Source organism: Bubalus kerabau, chromosome 1 (assembly GCF_029407905.1).
Source record: "Bubalus kerabau isolate K-KA32 ecotype Philippines breed swamp buffalo chromosome 1, PCC_UOA_SB_1v2, whole genome shotgun sequence".
NCBI lineage: Eukaryota > Metazoa > Chordata > Mammalia > Artiodactyla > Bovidae > Bubalus > Bubalus kerabau.
Window position 1 is genome coordinate 35,731,196 of NC_073624.1, and position 22,177 is coordinate 35,753,372.

The 22,177-nt window shown below is 34.0% G+C and overlaps 1 protein-coding gene across 10 annotated transcripts in view; it reads right to left on the reverse strand.

The window, feature by feature from the left end:
• The window catches only part of SOX5 (SRY-box transcription factor 5), a 1,162,090-nt gene that overhangs the window by 440,021 nt on the left and 699,892 nt on the right, over positions 1 to 22,177 (reverse strand). The gene's annotated exons all lie outside the window — the stretch shown is intronic.

A 22,177-nucleotide genomic window follows, 5' to 3' on the forward strand; every position in this document is an offset into this window, starting at 1 on the left:
TCAAAACATCTAATAAAGAGGAAAACCCCCAAATCTGGAATTTTAGAGAAGAAATCTCCAAAATTTTAACGTTAGTAAAAATCTAGTAAAATCAACAGAAAAGCAACATACACTACAGCCAGTCCATCAGATTGTGATGTTTACTTTAACGTGAATCTAACAGTGAACAGAGTATCTGATATGAGAAGTATCCCAGAATATGTCAGTGTTGCTGTCATTTTAGCTATGGTTCCTTCACTTAAATGTGGCAGAAACAAAATGGACACTTACCTAACACATCACACAAAATGAAACGACTCTCTGTTATTCTAACTACCTAACTACCAATCTTCCGACGTACCTGACTATCTAATCTTTGTCACTGTACAAGCAGTCACTAATCCTACCCCTATTTATGGCTAAGGAAGCCAAGGGACAGAGCTGAAGTGACTTGTCCAAAGTTGCACAATTAATAGGCGTCAGGGCAGAATACAATTCTGAGTTTTTGGTCCCAGAGCCTGTGCTTTTAAACACTACATTATTTCTACTGCCGATTTCTATGACATGGCTTAAATACACAAACTTTCACAAAAAACAAACTTACCCAAAAAAATGACATATCTTCTGGCAAATATATTTGTACCACTTATGAATGAGTAAGACAGTCTGGAAAATTAGATTCCAAAATGCTGAAACCATGGGATAATTTGAATGGTTTATTATAATATTTGACATTAAAACTGTCCCAGAAAATCCCATACGTGATTAATAGACTCTATTATAAATCTAATCTATTGTCTGTAGCCCTGTTGTCAAATATTCGCATTTATTTAATCAGCACCCTTTTTGCCCAAAGGTCTATCCACTTAAGGCATTTTCTCTTTTCTGAAAGTTTTTCTTATTTTTGCTGCAAAACGAAAAAAAAAGGGGGGGGGGTGGTATAAAAGCATTAATTGTAATACATTTCCAAACAGAAATATTCTAATATAAAAAATTATTCTACCACAGTGATAGAAAAGAAGCCTTATTTCCAATAATTTGCCACTTAATTTTCATATATCTGAGGTACAATTCCCTGATTCCCATATGTTACTTGTATTTCAGTTGAAGGTGATCTTCAGTGTACATTCCAAGACTTTAGGACTGTCTAGTCTGATCTTTAAAGGACTCAGGTAGCCTACTCAGATCATTCTTTAACTGAGTAATAAACTAGTTCTAAGAAACAAAATTTCCAGCATGGATCAATAACATTTCGCTTCCGGCATCCTATTTCCCATTTTTATTTAGATCTTAGTTGACTACAGGAATCAAAACATTCACGGAGATTACATATGAATCGGAAGGAGAAGCTTCTTGATGTTTTTTCCATGAAATCATCTCATGAAGAGCCAAAAGAAAACATGAATGCCACTGCTTTGATCCTATCCTTTAAGAGATACCCCTGTCAAAAACTGTCTATAAATTGGAGACAATAAGTATATTAGTGGACAAATCTGAAAAAAAAAATTTTCTTCACCTAGACTTAAATGTCCATATTAACTTTGAGGGACTCAGAATAAACAATTTGTAAGGACTTCCCTGGTGGCTCAGACAGTAAAGCGTCTGTCTACAATGCGGGAGACCCGGGTTTGATCCCTGGGCTGGGAAGATTCCCTGGAGAAGGAAGTGGCAACCCACTCCAGTACTCTTGCCTTGAAAATCCCATGGACGGAGGAGCTTGGTGCAGGCTACTATCCATAGGGTCGCAAAGAGTCGGGCACAACAGAGCGACTTCACTTAACTTCAAAGGGTATGTACCTCAGCTTGATTCAAATCAAAAGTATCTTGTTCATTAAGATGGGGTCTATAAACAATGCTGATAAAGGCTAACAGTATGTGTTGTAAAAATAATATATTAAAAAGATTAAAGAGATAACTAGGTAGAAGTAATATTTATAATGGCAATTTTATGAAGACAGAGACTGTGTATATTTTCTTCTTGCTGTGCACCTTGGGCTAATACAGTGTCTGACACATGAAATAATTTTTGACTGTCCAAATACATACATGACTCTTCCTTCTACAGTGTGTAAACAATTACTGGTACACCATCCACCTAATATACCCTTTCAAAGGAAATTAACTTAAAATCACTCTGTACTGCCAAAGAAGCCTAATAAAGAAGTCCAAAAATAATCAACAGGAGCAGTGCATCAATCAGAGGAGGTCTGATCGTGATTAAATAAGAACATTTTAAAAAACCTCAAATTTCCGTTCATAAGTAGAATTTAAAGCAGCTGTTCACCACTGGCACACCACTAGCACAATGTCTGCCCTAAGAATTAAAAAAAAAAAAAAAGAAAGAAAACAATGTGAATCACAGCAGCAGTGAAACTATGGCTCCAAGACCTCAAAGTTGATATGACCTTTAAAAAAAAAAAAAGTAAAAATTCCACAGGGACAATTTTACATTTTCATATTGCACTGCAGACAAAAAGAATCTGGTTTTCCAATGCTGGGGCCTCTGTTTTTAAACATGAAGCAGAGGTGTTTCCCTTAGAAGCTAAGGTCTTAGGGGACATGTCTGTCACAGCAGTTATTTTCTGTTTCACTTGTTGGCAAACTTACATTTCAAAACAACAACAAAAACGAGCCTCCCCAGCTCCCTGTAAACCAAGGAGGTAGAAACAAAAAATATTTCAAAGCAAGAAAGCAAACAGACTGTGAGGACTGAAACTCAGACCAAAGGCATCTGCTCTCCAACTCCCACTTCCCACAAGCACCCAGCCTTCTTACAATCTTACAGATTTTCCTAAGAGATGTTGCCATTTTAGCTTTGTTTTTCCCTAAGTTCTGGCAATACCCATCACTGCAGGCAAGGCAGCAAAGCCACTAGCAGAATCCAAACCGGAAAACAGAAAAGCTGTTCTGTCTTTTCTTCCTTGCCACTCCATTACTAATTTATTTTTTCCAAAGTAAAACTCCTTCATTCTATCCAAAACAGCAATCGCTGACTTCCAGCATATTAACAATTATTTCATTAAAGGCAAGGAGCACAGAAATGATTATAGTCTGCAGGGCAAAAAAAAAAAAAAAAAAAGACTAGTAGGCATACCGGACCCTTTCTCCTTGAGCCCACACTTTTCTCAGAAATGAATAATCCTATAAACTAGCTACTGTGTTTCTTCTTAAAAAAGACCAAAGCTACCTTTGTTTTCACTCCTTTCTAGTATACCTCCTTCTGAATCTCACCCGGTGTGGTGGTTGCCAACACAGTTACCTATTCAGTCTTGATTAAAAAACAAATAAATAAATAAATAAAGGGAAAAAAAGAAGCAGAAAGATAAAAAAAAAAAAAACAAGACAAAATGTCTAATGCCATGCTGCCATGAATAATCAATACAGCATTTACAATACAAAAATATTACCAAGATTCCTCAAAAGATACTTGTTTTGAAACTATCCATGCACAGTGCTTATGTATTTTCCCTTTAAATTTAGAACTAACAACCCACAAAATAAACCCAGGGTTTTGTGTCCAAACAGAAAAAAAAACAAAAAACAACTCTGTTTCATATGAGTACAAAGAGAACAGGAAATCCGGCTACATTCATGGGTCACGTGTGCCTTATGTATATTTCTCCAATTTACTACATTTAGCTTCATATATGTAGTGGAAGTTCAAACCAGTCTGTAGATGATGATATTGATATTTCAGAGAAATACTGACAAATGATGCTTTCTACAGTATTCATATGTGACTGTGTCAGATAGACCCCACCATAAGTAAATACATTAAAAATATATATATATATTTTATATACATATAAAATACACATATATATATTCAATGGCCATAAAATCTACCCTGTTTGAAAATTCAAATCCAATTCAACAAGCATTTCTTGAGTGTTGATACTATATTTGGTATAAGGAAATAAAGATGATTAAATCATAGCTAATGTACTCAGTCTAGTGACATCACAACCTAAGACACAGCTGTGAGAAATACTGTAAACAGATGTAGAAAGAAGATCCCATGAAAGTCATGGAGGAAGTAAATAACTTTCTAAGTCAGTCAAAAGAGGCATCAGAAAGCAGATAACATCTAAAGAGATAATTAAAGGATGAGGTGATAACAGTGACACACCCACACACACGCACACACACACACACACACAAGACAGAAAAGCACAGAAAGAAGTGTAGAGAGACACAGAGTGCCCAGAGATAAGGGTAGAGATGGGAATCAATACTTAAGTAACTAGGTAAGTGGTGGAGTAGGCTTCTCTGTGGCTTAGACAGTAAACAATCTGCCTGCAACACGGGAGACCCAGGTTTGATCCTTGGGTCAGGAAGATCCTCTGGAGAAGGGAATGGCAAGCCACTCCAGTATTCTTGTCCGGAGAATCCCATGGACAGAAGAGCCTGGTGGGCTACAGTCCACGGGGTCACAAACAGTCAGACATGGCTAAATGACTGACACACTGAGTGACTCAACAACAAAACAGCCAGAAGATCTGATTAAGGTCGAATTATTTAATGAACATCCCCTGAATACCAACAAAGTACCTGAGTTATTTAGCATGAGTATGCTGCAGAGTTATCAGAAGTTATTAAATTAAGAAGCAAATGCCCCCAAAATATGTTAACGTAAAGCCCATCATGCAATTCCTGCTCCAGGCTGAAAAATTAACTTTTCCATTGCCTACTAGTCAGTCCTATTGTTTGGGACCCTCCACAGCTTCTCCCCAGCTTGTGTATTTTATACCTTACGTTTTAGTCACAGAAGATTCTTGTAAGTCCAAAGCTGAGCATGATTATACAGTTTGGTTCATGTCAGAGCTCAGTCTTGCAACCCTAGGCCAGGGGCTCCAAGAGCTTATACAACCAACCTCCAGACCCAGTTCAGAAATCAGCACCTTTATGAAACTTTCTTCTGTTTTTCTGGTTTGAATTTATTTTTCCCTACTTTGAGCTCCAGGCAATTATATGAGGATCTACTGTAGCTGCTTCATTATTTACTTTGGTGATGTTTACATGAACTTTTCTACCATCCAAATGAAGGCTGTTGAGGGAGATTATTTCCCCCAGTGAGTGATAGTCCCTCAATCATGTCCAACTCTTTGTGACCCCATGGACTGTACCCTGCCAGGCTCCTCTGTCCATGGGATTCTCCAGGCAAGAATACTGGAATGGCCTGCCATTTCCTTCTCCATTATTTCTCTGAAATGCCAACTAAAAAGGCTCTGGTTATAGAATATGTTTGATGAATATTTATTGAACTGTATTTAGATAAAATATTTAGGTGTGTTTATATTTTTTAATAATCATAAAAATTTATACAGGTAGTAGATATATCAAACTTCTGATATGAATTTAACATCAGAGATGAAACACATGAAGGATGTCATATCAGTGTAATTACACAGGTAATTAGATATACTACACAATCATTGCTGTCTTAGCCTCTGGAAATTGTGGTAAGCCTTCCTGGATGTTTTCTACCCAGAATCAAAATTTAACATAAAAAAATTATATAAAATACAATATGTAGAATAAAATATTTGAAGCTAAAAATACAAATCTTACATAAGTTGACAAATTATGGTGAACTTTTATTAAACACACCAAAAGGTAATGCTTTCTCCTCTATCAGAAGTTCCTCAGCTATGAGTAAAAACGATTCATGTTTATATCAGGGCAATGGAGAAATATTACAACATTTATAAGGTCCAGAGCTATCAGGCTATCTATAACCTAACCTTTCAATTGATATAATCTTAAAGGATAAGTGAATAGTTGCTATAATGTTAAATATAAAGAGAAAAAATTGAAAAAAAAAATGTATCCAGGAATTCACAGAATGTTTATACCAGAAAGATTTGTTAAAAATATTTAAATTATTACTATTGACTTTAGGACACTCAATAATTGATACTTCAATATGGTCATCATTTTCAACCTAACAAAAGCTTGGATAAACTCATATTTTAAAATTCATATAGTTTCAATTTTACATTTTTAAAATCCTTATCTCATGAAATAAATAGAAAACTCATATATCATATCAAATTATCACAAATATGTTACCAAGGATTTGAATTTGTACAATTATCATAGCTATATACTGTTTTCATAATATAGCCACAAACTACAATTATAACCTCACACATAAGCACTGGCTCTTTGCTACAGGTAAAATTCAATGGAATTTCACACACCAAGAATGCATAAAGTGTTTTAATAATTCTATGTGTTATATCTGAATTAATTTACTGAGTAAATTCAATACTAGTGGAAAGCAAGTTCTACATTAGTATGATTTTTATCATCTCCTTAATATTCAAATTATAGTAGAGTGGTTCATAGTTGGTCCCTGACATTATCTTCTCTAGCACTCCTCTCTTATATAATAAGAAATACTTCACATGCAATCTCATAATATAATTAGCAATTTACTGATAGGTTCCATAAACATTTTCCTTTGAAAACTCCATCTCAAGATCCAGTTAAATATGAAGATGAATAGTAAATGTAAATGGTGAATAGTAATCTATACCTAGGAAAGTAATTACAGTGCTGTTTTAAAATCTTGAGATGTTTATAATCATATTACATTGTTTAAAGATCAATACTCAATGCCATACACTGTTTTACCAAAATAAATCTGTTTTAATCCAATAATATTTTTAAGAAACAATATAAAACCCATTTCCTTATCCCAATTTTCTTATAAATAAATGCACTTTGAAAACCTGACAAATGATATACTTTTGTATGCTGCTCTGACAATATTATATGTAATATTTTATTTCTCTTAATCCTCACAATATGCAGTTAAAGATGATAATTAAAATATCTCACTAGGGAGTATAGCATAGCATGAACCAAGTAACATGGATGCTGGTGACCAATAACCTATATAGCCATACTGTAGTAATTAGCCTCTGCATATCAGCCCTGTAAGGTATTAGATGAGGATACAGATTCAGTAAGGATAAGAGGTAATCAAAAGTAATCAATATACATAATCAATGTAATATTTCCATAACACTAGGATGACTTGTAATAGCTAATCCATATTTACTATAATATTTTTATTTTTTATTTTATTGGATTTGATTGAATCTGGACTTGTATTCTTCAGCATCACATTTATAGATTCTCTTTACATAGGCATTTTCAATAATGTATTTAGTGATACATGTTCCAAGAAGTAAATAGGTGTTGTTAAGAAGAAAGTTTCTCTTATCAAATAAATTAGAAGAAATCTACAATAAAAGTTTATTTCTTTTTCTTTATTATAGGACCTGAGCCTGTTATATATGCAGTGGAAGGGGAGGAAAAAAATAAGCTATGTTTTTCAGGCAAAGAGCCACCTATATGGGAAAAGTAAATATTATAAAGATATAAAATATTCTCAATTAACAGGTTTAATCTACTTTTGATCAATATACCCATGTGGACAACTTAATTTTTAGATTATGTTCAGTCTATTCAAAATTCTATGCTTTTTTCTATAGTACTTCATTTCAAAGTGTTAGGTAGTAAGTTAGGCATGAGCAACGAGGGGTGGCCTAGATGAAAAGAACATCAACTGATCTCTAAACCCCACTGCAGACACACCCTGGAGAGCTCACAGATATGCTAGAAAAATAACCAGAGAGACTTTTTCAACTTCTGCTGCATGTGCCCTAGGTACGCAATGGATACAAACTAACCACAAGTTTTTCAACTTTAGCAGTACTCCCTTAAGGCTCAGCTGTGTCCTCAAGTAACCTTAGGCAGCCAGGAGCCCTTTAAGAGTTCATAAATATTACCTACATATATCTGATTATAACAGACTGAATTATGGTAAAGACATGCACAATAGAGCCTGGTGTTATGTAACTTGCAACTGTCAATTAAAAGTCTGGGTCTACACCCATCTAGATGAATATGTAAAAGCCCTATTTTGCATGTGCCCAGACATACCCCCTTTCCTGACTAGCCTTGAGCATACACCAATTTGCATTCTCTTTCCTGATTGGTGGTGGGCACAAGCCCCATTTTGTACAGGGCAGAACCACAAGGAAACACGAAGTGTAAAAAGGGGAAGCCAAGAGGGATCATGGCCTCTCCTTTGGTGCTGGCCTGCTTCCACATCTCAGGAGAGCACTATCCACTGTCTGTTTAATAAGAGTTCTAAAAAAAAATTTTTTTTTAAATTTTTTAAAAAAGTTCTGCTTGAGTTGTAACTGAGCTGAAAAACTACTCTGTTGTTTCAAATCCTTGCTAGGACAAGACAAGAGCCGAGAAATCCTGCCTGCTTGAGGTGTAATTAGCCGATTATTCCAGTTAACTGATCCACCAGAAACATTACCACATCCATTTTTGTCCTATCAAAAGAAGCATATTTTGGTGACAGATTTGAGTGATTAAAAAAAAAAAGAAAGAAAGAAATGGTGTGAAAGAGAATAGTTAAGACTGCCCACGAAATTTGCTTATCAGAAGCACAATTCTCAAAAACAGACTGGAAGGTTCACCAACTTCAGAAGAGAAGGAGATGTCAAGAAGCCTGTTTCCAAGAGGACTTAACATGGATATGGATTCAGCAACAGGATAAAGAATTTCTTGTTACATGCCATGAAGGACCCCCCATGATTCTTCTCTATTATCTTTAGTACAAAAATGAAGAAACAAAGGATCTAGCTCTACAAATAAAAATAAAATTAGAATAGTCCTAATTAATTTGTGAACCTGATTTTTTTAAAACTGGACATTCCTTGCTTTTCTTTTTTCCAAAAGGACAGTAGTCTGGATTACATGTATCAACTATCTCAAAAATTTTTATTAGCAAAGTCCTTTTTCATTGTCCCTCACCATTATATCAAGTAATCAAATTCACCTAAAATAAGCTGTATAACCTCTTTGTTGTGGCTCTTGATTCTAAGATAACTTCTACATGTGAAAGAAAGCAGGGTTATTCTTTCCACTGGAAGTGTATCACTTCAGTGAAGAATTCACGGTATTTTACAAAAGGCACTCCCTCTCATTTTTCATTGCTTTCTTTGTCTCCAAGTCCCCTCCTCCCTCCCTCTCTCTGTCTTCTGCTAACTCTTGATCTGGCTCTCTTACTTTGTGGGCAGGCATACATGCATACCTATATACCAGTACAGCTATAAAACTTAAGGTGTGAGACAGTGTGCTTTTCCTAAGTAGTGGAAAATACTTCACCTGTTTAATGATGATGACCACTAACAAAGTGTTATTTTAATTTGCCCATTTTAATTCATAGGCTATTTAGTACCTACAAATCACTCTCTATCATTGTTTAGTAACAAGTTTTATCATCTGTATTTTGTTGCAAAGAAATAAAACTATAATGTAAAAATCTATCTTTGACAAATAGGCAAAACTGTGCTTCTGTTCAATTTCACTTGATTTCACAAAGAAGCTCACCTTGAAATTTGTCTCTGAAAGGTTGTGACATTTTCCAGAACCTCAAAGATTCAGTGTCTATTAGATGGCTGTGGAATGCACTGCAAAATAACCAGAGCATCAGGAAGCAGCTGGAGAGGATGGAACCAGGAATAATCATGGAGCTCCCCAGTGAAAATCCATTGAGTAAAAGAGGAAGGACACTGGGTTGGAGAATGATTCCTGGGAGAAATAGGAAAACCTGAAGAGAAGCCAGATCAGTCCAGGAAAATACTGAGTGAAAAGCCAAGAAGTCTGAGTAGGGCCGAGCACCAGGGAAACTCATGGCCAAGCTGCCGTGAGTCCTAGCAGCCAAGAAAACTGAGGTCTCAGAGATTCAATATCTATTAGCAGAGGCCTTTTTGAGCAGATATGTGGATTTTCATGGAGCTCAGTACTTATGTGTGGCCAAAGAATTTTATGGGAACTGATCAGTCATTTTAACTGAAACAGAATTTTTTAATATTAAAGCTCTCCAACTGACACTGGGAAGATGCATAAAGCTTATAACACATCTGAATTTATAAACTTCTTAAAAATATGTTTCTGCATTTTTGTTCATCTCTAAGTCAACACAGGTATAGTATGGAAAACATAAATGTATTTTTATAAAGCAATATAAACACTTTTCTTTGATTTTTCAATATTAATTCCATATGCAAAATAGTCATTGATAAATAAGGAAGTTAATGTTGGCTGCTCATGGATACAGTAAAACAGCCTTTTCCTTTGCCTGAATTTCAATGAAAAAAATGTGGCTATCCTTCTGACAATGATCTTTAAGCATCCCGGGTCTTGTACCTAATAAAAGTTGTAAGCAAGAACTAATAAGTAAAAATTTGGACACTTAAAAATCAGAAACTCCAAAGAAAATAGTCTATCATATAAATGTCTTAATTTCTATCAAACAGCAACCCATTCCAGTACTCTTCGTGGAGAATCCCATGGAGGGAGGAACCTGGTAGGCTACAGTCCATGGGGTCGCAAAGAGTTGGACACGACTGAGTGACTTAACTTTCACTACTACATTAAATAACCTATTCATTATCACTTAGTTATTACTCATTTATGTAAATAAATGCAATTATGAAAATATTTAATCAAAATTAGAACTGATTGAGTTTTCTGATTTTTTTTTAATCTGCCTTCTAAAAAATAAATGTAGAAAATCTTAATATGAAAAATGTATTTCCAAGAGATGTATTGTAGAAATTCAAAACGAAACAATAGAGAATTTGATACAACCCCCCAGAGCGCAGGTCCTTAGATTCTGTGGCACATGTTCCTCAAAATATGGATTACTCTCACCTGAAAATTTGTAAAATCAACAAACTAATACAAAATCTTACAAAAATCATATAAAATTATGTTATAAGGAAAGTTACATATGACATGATATAAATGAAATAAAAAAGGTCAGAAGCAAATGTATCATTGAAAAATGTTAAAGTAATAAATGCTGCTCCTACCCTTAACAATCTCCTTAATTAAAAAAAAAAAGTTCAAATTTTTTATTGTGAGCTGAATTATGCTGAGTGGCCAATTAAATAATTAAGGGGTCTTCAAAGTATGAGTCAAAGTTCACAGGTCATGGGTGCAGCATTTTACAATGAATAACCAATATAGAAAAAGTGAAATTAAAGAACAGTGTGAAAGAAAAAAAATTTTTCCAGAAACAAGGAATCCAACTGATCACACTAAGGTCACAATAAAGAATATAATTAAATAGCATAAGTCATGATAACTATACTTGCCCATTTTTAAAAATTTGTATGAACCTGTTTTCACCTGAGGATATATAATACCTTCGAAAACAATTTTTAGATATACTATGGTTTTGAGCCCTAACATAACATGACAGCTTATATTGAAGCAACTGAAAATGTTAAATTTAGAAATTCTACAGTTAAAAAAAAAAAAAAGCACTGAAGTTTATCAGACTCCATCAATTAGCAGAGAATAATAACAGTTTCATAAGATTAAATCATTCTTTAGCATTTCCATTTAATAAAAAGCAACAATCAACAGGCTGTTCACAACCAAAAACTTCCCTACAATTTCTCCACTCATCCTCATTCTAACCACACAAAGTCTCTTTTCAATTCAAACCATCCATTCTGGAACTCTGTTTCTCACCCCTCACAAACCTTAGTGGAATGAAGGGCATTAAAAGTAAGTAAACAACCAATAAATGTAACTATGTTACTGAGTCATGTGGGGAGAGGGCAACCTGCAGAGAAAACAGCTAAGTTGTTCACACTGGTAAAGCCTACTTTGTTCCATAAACTTTCCAAGAACACTAGTAGAATGCTTCATTTTTAATTCATTCAAACCCATTTAAAATTTACCTGACAGCAGTAATTTGACTAGGTTATTTTTTGCCCTCACAAAATGCCATTTTTATTAATACAACAAGGGCAAATATAAATATGTTCGGCTTGATATTCTGACATGTTTTGAAGATCAGACTACTATAAACCTACAAAATAAAGCTCTGTAACTATTTATAGGGGAAAGAGAATAAAAACTGAAAGAAATCAGCAACACGGGATGCTGGTGCAGTCCCTCACAAGGAGTAATTTCAAGCATTTCAGTTGATATACTAGTGTCATCAGGACTTTATATAAACTGAATCCTGTGATCATTAATATAAGCCAACGTTTACTGGGTACTTACAATGTCAAAATGACAGTTCTGAGTTGTCCTTGAATCATCGCTTTTGATCTTCAGAACACCTCTGTGAAGTAGGTACTGTTCCTAGGTTCACTCAACAAATGAAGAAACTGAGGCAGGCGCAGACAGGCCAAACAACTTACCCCAGGGTATATATTTTGCTTAAGATTGAACCAGGCTTGTAAACTAGGCTATCTTATTCCTGAGCCACACTAATGACCTCTCTAACTGCCTAGGTCTGGAATACGCTACCATTCTTCAACTTCACTTCTCACTCCTCACAAAGGCTCTAACACAGAGATCAGAATTAATGCCCCATAACATGTACTTTCTTCTCCACTCACAATGTTTACCTTTATTCACTGCAACTGCCTGAAGCCTGTCTCCCTATCAGACTGTAAGTTTGATGAGGACAAGAGTCATATATGCCCAGTTCATCATTAAATCTCCAAACCCACAACTGTCTAGTACATACAAAGTGTTCAATAAATATTTCATGAAGGAATGCATATTTTACTGTTGCTTTAAAAATCTGTTCTCTCAAGTGCCATTCAGAAATTACGTATCAACAATTTGTCATCAATAATAATAGCCAATACATATTCAATGTTTGCTATTCTAGGTCCAATTAAAGCACTTTATATTCAATTACTTAACAGCATTTTTTTTTACATAAGAGGAAAATGAGATTCAGAGAGGTTAAGTAACTAGCTACATATCACACAGTTAGTGAAATAAACAGCCAGGATCTGAACACAGGCCTCTGACTCTACAGCTTGTGCTGTTGTTAGTCTAGCTCTTGTTGTTGTTGTTCAGTTGCTAAGTTATGTCCAACTCTTTGCAACCCCATGGACTGCAGCACACCAGGCTTCTCTGTCCATTATTATCTCCCTGAGTTTGCTCAAACTTATGTCCACTGAGTCAGTGATGCCATCCACCCATCTCATCCTCTGTTGCCCCCTTCTCCTCTTGCCCTCAATTCTTCCCAGCATCAGGGTCTTTTCCAATGAGTAGGCTCTTCATAGCAAGTAGCCAAAGTATTGGAGTTTCAGCTTTAGCATCAGTCCTTCCAATGAATATTCAGAGTTGATTTCCTATAGGATTGACTGGTTTAATACCCTTGCAGTCCAAGGGACTCTCAAGAGTCTTCTCCAACAGCACAGTTCAAAATTTAGCATCAATTCTTCAGTGCTCAGTGCTCTTCTTTATGGTCCAACTCTCACAACCAAATATGACCACTGGGAAAACCACAGCTTTGACTGTATGGACCTCTGTTGGTAAAGTGATGTCTCTGTTTTTTAAAATACTGTCTAGATTTGACATGGCTATTCTTCTAAGCAGCAAGTGTCTAAATAGGATGCAACCACTAAATAGGAGTGATTTTCAAATTCTTAAACACTCTGTTTGAATAACTGCTTCATGTCATAAAGCAGCTAGAGTATTGGAAAATATTGCTAACAAAAAGATCTCTATTCCATAATCTTAAAATATTTATTAAGTAGAAGGCAATGGCAGCCCACTCAAGTACTCTTGCCTAGAAAATCCCATGGACGGAGGAGCCTGGTAGGCTGCAGTCCATGGGGTCGCTAGGAGTCGGGCACGACTGAGCGACTTCACTTTCACTTTCATGCATTGGAGAAGGAAATGGCAACCCACTCCAGTATTCTTGCCTGGAGAATCCCAGGGTTGGGGCAGCCTGGTGGGCTGCTGTCTGTGGAGTTGCACAGAGTCGGACACAACTGAAGCGACTTAGCAGCAGCAGCAGAGTTGAACAAGAGAAGTTCCCACTTATCTCTTAATTTCTTCCAAAATTTAAAAAATATGTTAAAAACTTTAAAAAAGGTTATTTCTGATTTTCAAGATGTGGGAATGGTGAATGAAGAATGAGGAAAAGACCTGAATTTGTTTTGACTTCTAGCATTATTTTCATAAAGAGCGAACACTGTGGTTATAAGTTCCAGGCTAACAAAATATACTTTTATGGTGCTATTACACAGATTTGTAATCAATATTTTTAAATTATTACCTGAAAAAATTTGGGTATTTATGGGCATCTTCAGAGTAGACTTTATGGATAAGTTGTCATGATTTTTTGGATTAAGGAGGTCCTATTTTCTCAACTAGTACCAACAAACACCAAACTCTCTACAAGACAAATCACGGTGGCTTGGATAGCTTTCTGATGATAGAGAGTATCTCTTAAAATCTAAGCCAAGAAAAAAAAAGTCTCCATGAATTTGGTACAGAGAATTTGAACTTCAAGGTAGCTACTTCTGATACATATAATTACAGTCTTGTCTGATTTTTTAAAAGACAATGGTATAATACCTATCTTTAAAATCTGTATGTAATCTGAATCTAATCATGAGGACACAACCAGACAGATTCTGATTGTGAAATAACTATATGAGATTAAAATAATGTCAAGACAAAAGATAGCAGGGTATTATTTGCAATTAAAAGGCATCTAAAGAGATATGGCAAGTAAAGGCAATAACTGATGCTTGACTTGATCCTGGATTTAAAGAGGAAAAAAAAAAGCTTTAAAACAGCATTATTGAGACAATTAGAAAATATGGGCCATATCAAATAATATTACTATATTAATGATACTTCTTGGATGTTCTGTTATTGCCATTATGTAGGAGAATACCCTCGTTCTTACCACTATTAGCCTGCAATTTACTTTATTTTCAAAAAAGAAAAAAAAAAAGCAAAGGGGCCATAAGTTAATAATTAGGGTGAAAGAATATGAATGTTCACTGTGTGACACATTCAACTTTTTCATAGATTTGGCATTTTCTGAAGTAAAGGAAATATTAAGAAGAATTTTGTATCTCTTAATAATTGTGACTTTTTTTTTAGATTATCAGGCTATTTTTGGTTGCAAGAAATTTTCAAAAAGATTTGTAAAATCAAAAATTTTCCAGCTTTTATGAGTTAGATTTGACATCATAAGCTATAAGTGCCTAAATGCTGTCATAAATAGCAGCTTTAAAACAGTTATACCTACACAAAAACCATCAGTTTGGGAAATACTTTAGCTTTCAAAGGAAAAAAGAAAAATCAGTGCTTTTACATGATACTCTTGTATCGATAAAGTGATAAACTATAGACTTTTTATTCCTGCTCTTGCCACTCCTACTCATTCTTTTATTCACATTGGTGTGTACTTTCATGTTGCCAAATTATTCACATATTAAATATTCACCAAATATTTTAAAATGAATAAATCAAGATGGGAATGTTTCTGTGTCTACATCATTCTAAATGTAGATGTACTACTAAATCATATGAAAGCATATAAAATCAACTGTTAATTTATTTCACTTATAATTTGGGGTAATTTTTAAAGTGAAATCAACCCAGAGGACCCAATGAGATGCCGGATTGTTCAAAATGTGCAAACAAAACAGTTATCACAGTGGACAATAAATAACAGATAGCCTTAACATGCTTCAAATGAAGATAGCCACTAATGGTGTACTATACCAAACTCTATGATCTCAATATGATGCTCTGCAGGTACTTGAGCAGATCCAAGAAGTGTTTCCTGAGGAAACTTCTTGCTTTGTTTCTATGTAGTCTTAAATCTAGAGTCAATTTAAGGACAGAGGTGGGAGTGCCCTCAATATAGGCAAGAATACAACTCAGTCAAGAAGTGATTGTTCCTCATCTCTTAGCAACAGCCTGGATGTAAAAACTGTTATTTAAAGGAGAGAGTTTAAGGGACATGTTAGCCTTTTCTTAGATCTCTGCCAGTATCCTTTCACCAGGAAATCTACATACCTGGCAAACATTAGTTTAGCTACTTATAGAAATGCCTTCCTTCACTTAAGTTAGTTATCATTCAACATTCTTTCTCTTATCTAGTCTCTACTAAAAATGGCAATGTGAAGAATGCCTTATGAATCTTCTGCAGTATTTCTATTGAAGACAATTTACAAATTCATAAATTACTCCCTTAGACATCAGGGTCCCCTAAAACAATTGAGATTACTGATTAAAGCTTTTATTCTTATCAGAATATGATAACCATAAACCTCATAACTGTTAGGAAACACAGAGCAATTCTTAGACAAGATTTTAGAAATAATTCTCTTGCCTTATTTTATGTCTATACATCTACACACACTTTATAAAATATATATATACTGTGCATAATATATGCATTATATGTAACTGTATAAAATGTGTATAATATGTTCTATATAAAATATATTTATATGATATGTAAAATAAAAGTGATTCTATGATGTGAATATTTTATTTTTCAATATTTTAATCCGTTTAGGAAGTATCTGAAGTTCTAATGAATCCTATACAAACACTGGCTTCAGAATTATTTACTAAGTACTTAATATTTATGTTTTAGTATGCTATCTGATGTCATTTGCCATATTATTTGAAATGTTCTTAGAATTCCTTCTATATGATTAAAATTTGAAGAAATAATAATCACTACTTGAGCAAACCAAATTATATATGTTTTCTTTAATATTTAAGCAGCAAAATTATCTAAATGGTGGAATTATTATAATCTCCATTTCACAGATAAAGAAATTAAGGCCTGGGGAGTTTATGTCATTTGCAAAAGTTACATAGCTAATAAGTGGTGAAGTTGTAGAATAAATTTTAGCAGTCTAATTCCAAGGTCTACCAGTAACTAGAGCTAATAAGTACTGAGAAATCAGAGAGCACCAGAAACCATAGCCATATCTACATATGGAAAATACACTTAAAAGATCCAGCACATAAAACAGAGATCCATGGAACAACTCATGTCTATATTATCATATATAAATTTAATAGTGAAACTGGAAAATCTGTGTAGTAAAACCACAAGGTTCATCTCCATTTCCAAATGCCTTGTTATTCCCAGGAATCTGTAATTTTTTTACCTGTCACATACCTGGTTGAGCTTTCTACTCAAAATTACCAATACTTCTGCCTGCTACCCAATAAAATCAGTATAGGTCAAAGCTACAAGTTAGATCAAAGGATCAATATCATATTAACTATTTACCAATTCATCACAAATTTCCATATAAAATCACCATATAAGATGTGAACATTGACATACTTAAAAATTACAGTAAAGAAGCTTGTTGCCCAATTAAGATAGCAAAAACTAATCAGATATACTTTCTGAATGAAGGCACTGCCTGTCCATAAAGAATATGCAGTATGTAGTCCACTGTAAAGGATTTGAGAAAGAGATATTTGAGAAATTTTATATGGCTACACTTCTCACAGTAAGGAATTTCCCTCTATAACGTGCACTGAAAATTGGTATCTCTCAAAAATAGTTCCAGGGAACCTTTACCAAGAAACCCTTTATATAATTGTCCAGATGTCTGGATTTCACCACCTAGCACTTTGTGCCATGAATGAATTCATCCTGAGAGGAAAAATTAGAAGTCTATATCACAATCATTATATGTTATTTATTTACAGTGTCTGCAATTTGTGAGTTACTCAGCAACTAAAATGATTCCTGGCAAAATAGGTACATGAAATACATTTGTTCAGTGAATAAAGACATTTCTAACAGTAAAATAAATGATAATTATAAAGTTATGGAAGTGGTTTATTATCAAGATCAGTACTACACTTTCATGGTTGAAAGTGAGGTCTCTGGAGCTGGACTGTTTCAGTTGGTACCCCAGTTCTGCCACTTTTTACCTGTGATAAATTAGGCAACTCTCTCTGTTTCATCTTCTTCATTCATGAAATAGAGATAAGATTTTAGTGAGGCAGTCTGAGCACACACTGAATGTTACTGTTATCTTTACAGATAAAGAGCTTGGATAACATCTTGAGGGTCAAGTTTAGAAACTGTGTGAAGTATTAGCTGGAATGCAAAAAGAAAAGGTATTCCTACTTACCACCAACTTCTTTACATCCAGTGAAGAAATTACAGACATACTGCACTTCATAAAAGTAAATAAAACTGTACCTTTCAATCTCCAAAATAATCTAAACAATTCCTAGGCAAACATCTTCTTTTCCATTGTAACTCCACAGAAATTTGTAGAAACTGACAATATTCACTGGGTAAATGATAGAAGCATCTATGAAAGTCAGTGTTACTATTAGGGCTTTTTTAAAGTGATAAAATTTCACTTTCTTGTAGAAGAAAGCTAAGAAGGAAGACTGTTAATAAAAACTTAAATCTTTCTGATGCACTGCCACACTTTTGAGCTGTTAACTACTGGAATCTAGACAGAGGTAGATGCTTTAATTTCCCTCCCTCCACAGAAAGGCATAAAATAGCATCTTTCAATAGGAATATAATGTAAGCTACAAATATGAGCCACATATTTAATTTGAAATTTTCAAGTTGCCACACTAAAAAAGTAAAAAAGAAACAGGTGAAAAGACTTTAATCATTTTATTTAAGCCAACATATCCAAGTGTTACCATTTCAATACATAATCATATTTAAGAAATCTTAGTAAGGTATTTTACATCCTTTCATTCAAACCAAGTCTTCAAAACTCCAGTGTGTATCTTGTACTCACAGCAAATCTCCATTCAGATCAGCCCCATATCAAATGCTCAATGGTAGCATGTGGCTAGTGGCTACCATATTGGAAAGCACAGGTACAGACGGATTCTAAGAACATTTCTTTACACTTTTCACTAAATTACGTATTTCTTCTGCAAAAGCTTAAAAGGTCTCAATATATCTATGCTAATTCATACAGTGTAGACAAATCAGTAAGCTAACACATTTTACGAACTCAATTTTCCATATGTTTACAATATAAAATATATTTCAGATAAGGAAAATACAGTAGGTCAAATGACTTAAGTCAAAAATTCATTTTTTGCTTACTACGTCCTAAGTACCAGACAATAACATCTCTTACCTGCAACTCTAGAAATCTATAAACTTCTAGTATATAATATTCGCCAATATCATTTTAGTGAGAATTTCTCCTATACCTTTAAAGTAAATGAAATGGGTCAAACAATTAGATTTTGCTTACAGTCTGCTGTTGGTAGTATGATTTTCCCTTACTGAACTAGTGATGAAATAGCACCGGCCTGATTTAATACTATAAATTCAGAACAAATGGGAAAGCACTAAAATCAGAAGTGCTTCTGGACCATTAACTTCCATGCTGATTTGACATGCACCACAGTATTCAGGCAACAGACTCAGGAATATAACCTATTCCTAAAGCAAACAGTATTTTATCTCATAACCATCTGGGGTTCTCCTCCTAAGGGCCACTTGCAAAGGGCTGTCTGGTATATTTTAACCCTAAAGACCTACTTTAGCAAAACCCACTTTGCTAGGAAAAGACGACTGACATAGAAGAGATTATGGAGAGAACAAAATTTTGGCCGAGGACGTTGCTTTCATTCTTTAGCTGAAGAAAATCATTGGTTATATACGCTTGCAAAACCCTATGGTTTTTCTAAGTTACCAATAAAAGTGATAGCATTCATAACGTGGACAGTGGTCTCTTTCATATATCGCCTATAGTCACAAACTTAAGTGCCAAGCAGATGGTTGAAATCTGTTTTGTATAAAATGTGTGCTTTTTTTCCCCCAACTGTGTTCTTTGTATTCATATTCAGCCTAGGTTTGAGCCATCAAAACACTGGCACTATGTCGATCATTAGCAGCATTTTAGACAACTGGCAAATAAGGTATTCACTGTTCTCCACAAAATGTTCAGCTAATATTTCCCAGATGTATAATTAAGGCAAAAGATCATCTTCTTAAATTGGTATCAGCACTTTGGATGGCTTCTGGCTTTCAACAGATTTTATCAGTGGAAAACAATTTTATATCAAAAATAAGGGTTCTGTTTCTGGGGTGTTTTTGTTTGCATATTATACAGCTGCCCATAAAGAGAAATCTATAAATTTCCCCAAGCTTTACCTCTGGTCTAAAGGAACAGGTAGCTAATACAAAATGAGTCATGCTATTTTTACTATGAAAATCTATGATTTGCATAAGTAAGTTTCCTCAAGTTATTTAAAATTTTATATTTTTCAAAATATGTGTATAAATAATAATTTAAAAATCAACAGTGTGTGACCTTTTTACCTTAACAGAAAATCATTTTTTGTTGTCCAGTAATTTGTTCTATATAATTATTTGTTTTTATGATTTTACACAAATAAATGAATTTTAATTTACATAGGTTAGGCATAGGAATAGGTTTAATCAGAAAATTCATTCCTTAAATACTTGTTATACAGATTTCATGCAAAAAAAAAAAAAAACTTTTGATGTATCAGATTTCCTACACATAAAATGGGAATAGATGTGCTTTTAGGATATTTCATAATTAGCAGTAAGCAGTCAGAGGAAACTATAGCTATATTGCTGCTATTTAGGTACAAGTTACCTGGGATCAATAATCATAAGTACATGTAAAACCATTATACTTGTCTTAATTACAAATTTTTAAAAATAAGTCAATAAATTTCTTACACATATTTTATATGCTAAAATAATTTTCAAATATAAAACAAAAATATACACTTTTCCTTGACGTTCTGACCATTTTATATTGTCCAGAATTAAACCTAGTTTTCAAAGTTTGAATTCAATTGCTTGCATTCAGAGATATCCAAATATTTTTATAAATTTTCATAAGCTTAAGATGCCTCATTAGCATCAGAGGATAAATAATTTTATACTCATTTTAAAGCCCATTTTATAGATGTATGGCTGAAACCCAAAAAATTTAAGTGACTTATACATCATAAAGTTTTAATTCTTGATTTAGAAACTCTAGGAACATATGCCAACTTTGTATATCACTAAATGCTGGATTATAAAATATATTAGCAGTAAGTTGCCCAACTGGGATAACTTCCAGGTTTTCTTTCTTGTTTAACAGTAGGAAATTTGCACATTTCCCTCCCTCTAAATGTAATTCTGGTTCAATACGGTTCTTTTCTGCTTTTTAAAATTTTTTAAGCATCATTTATACCTGTTCCAGAAGCATAAGAGAAAAAAATCTATTCCTTATTCCTAAATTAAACTCACAGGAATAGAATAAAAAAAAAATTCACCATCATAATTATTAAGCAAATAATTAATTTTAACATATACTTAATACCTATGTTATCTCAAATATATAAATCTATATTTGAAATTTACAACTCATTTGTACAGAGACTTCCTGATACCATAGTCATATTTTCAAAATGTAGGTAACACAGCAGGTCATTGGGTATGTAGTCAAAGATTATGTAACTGATAGTATTTTGTTGTTTAGTCGCTTCAGTTGTGTCCGACTCTTTTGCAACCCCATGCACTGCAACCCTCCAGGCTCCTCTGCCCATGGGATTCTCCAGGCAAGAATAACTTTCTCCCCAAAATATTGTGTTTTTAGAAAAGCACAAAATCTGCCAAATGTAAGATGTTAGCAATATATGATGCTTGCCCCTCTCAGATTATATAGCTTTTTAATGCATCTTTCATTGGCTGTTCCTCTACTTCTTGCTTCCTACTGTTTAACATTTTTCCTGACATTGCCAACTACTAATGCATATTAGGTTGGCTGGCCTGATGCTAATACTAATAGTTGTCTAATTTATTTTGAGAACCACTTAAAATTTTTCTTTGGACTACCTGTTTGCAATCTTAGTTGATCTTGCCACTTTCCAGGCCAATGTTTTATTTATTCATATAAAGACATACACTGTCCAGAGCTATCCGCGCCCCCCCACCGTTGTCCTAATGCTCTACTGTCCAGTCTTAGTTTTCTTATTTTATCTCATTTTTGTAAATAGACTTTCAGCTCTTTGATTTAAAATGCCACTCTCCTGCTTTTTATATCCGCCCCCCCCCAGTGCCTTGTTTAACAATCTATATATAATATATATATATATATTTTTTTTTTTTTTTACAGTACTTGTAAAAGTTGAGGATAGGAATCTGATGCACCTGAGAGTTTCAAACATCTAGACTGTGAATCTTTTTTGAAACATTTAGATTCAAAATAGTCCACAGCATATTTGAGTACTTAATACTGAGTAAGAATTATACATACTACTTAGATTTAGAACTCCTAAAATATACTATGGTTACATGTTCCTGCAGAACATC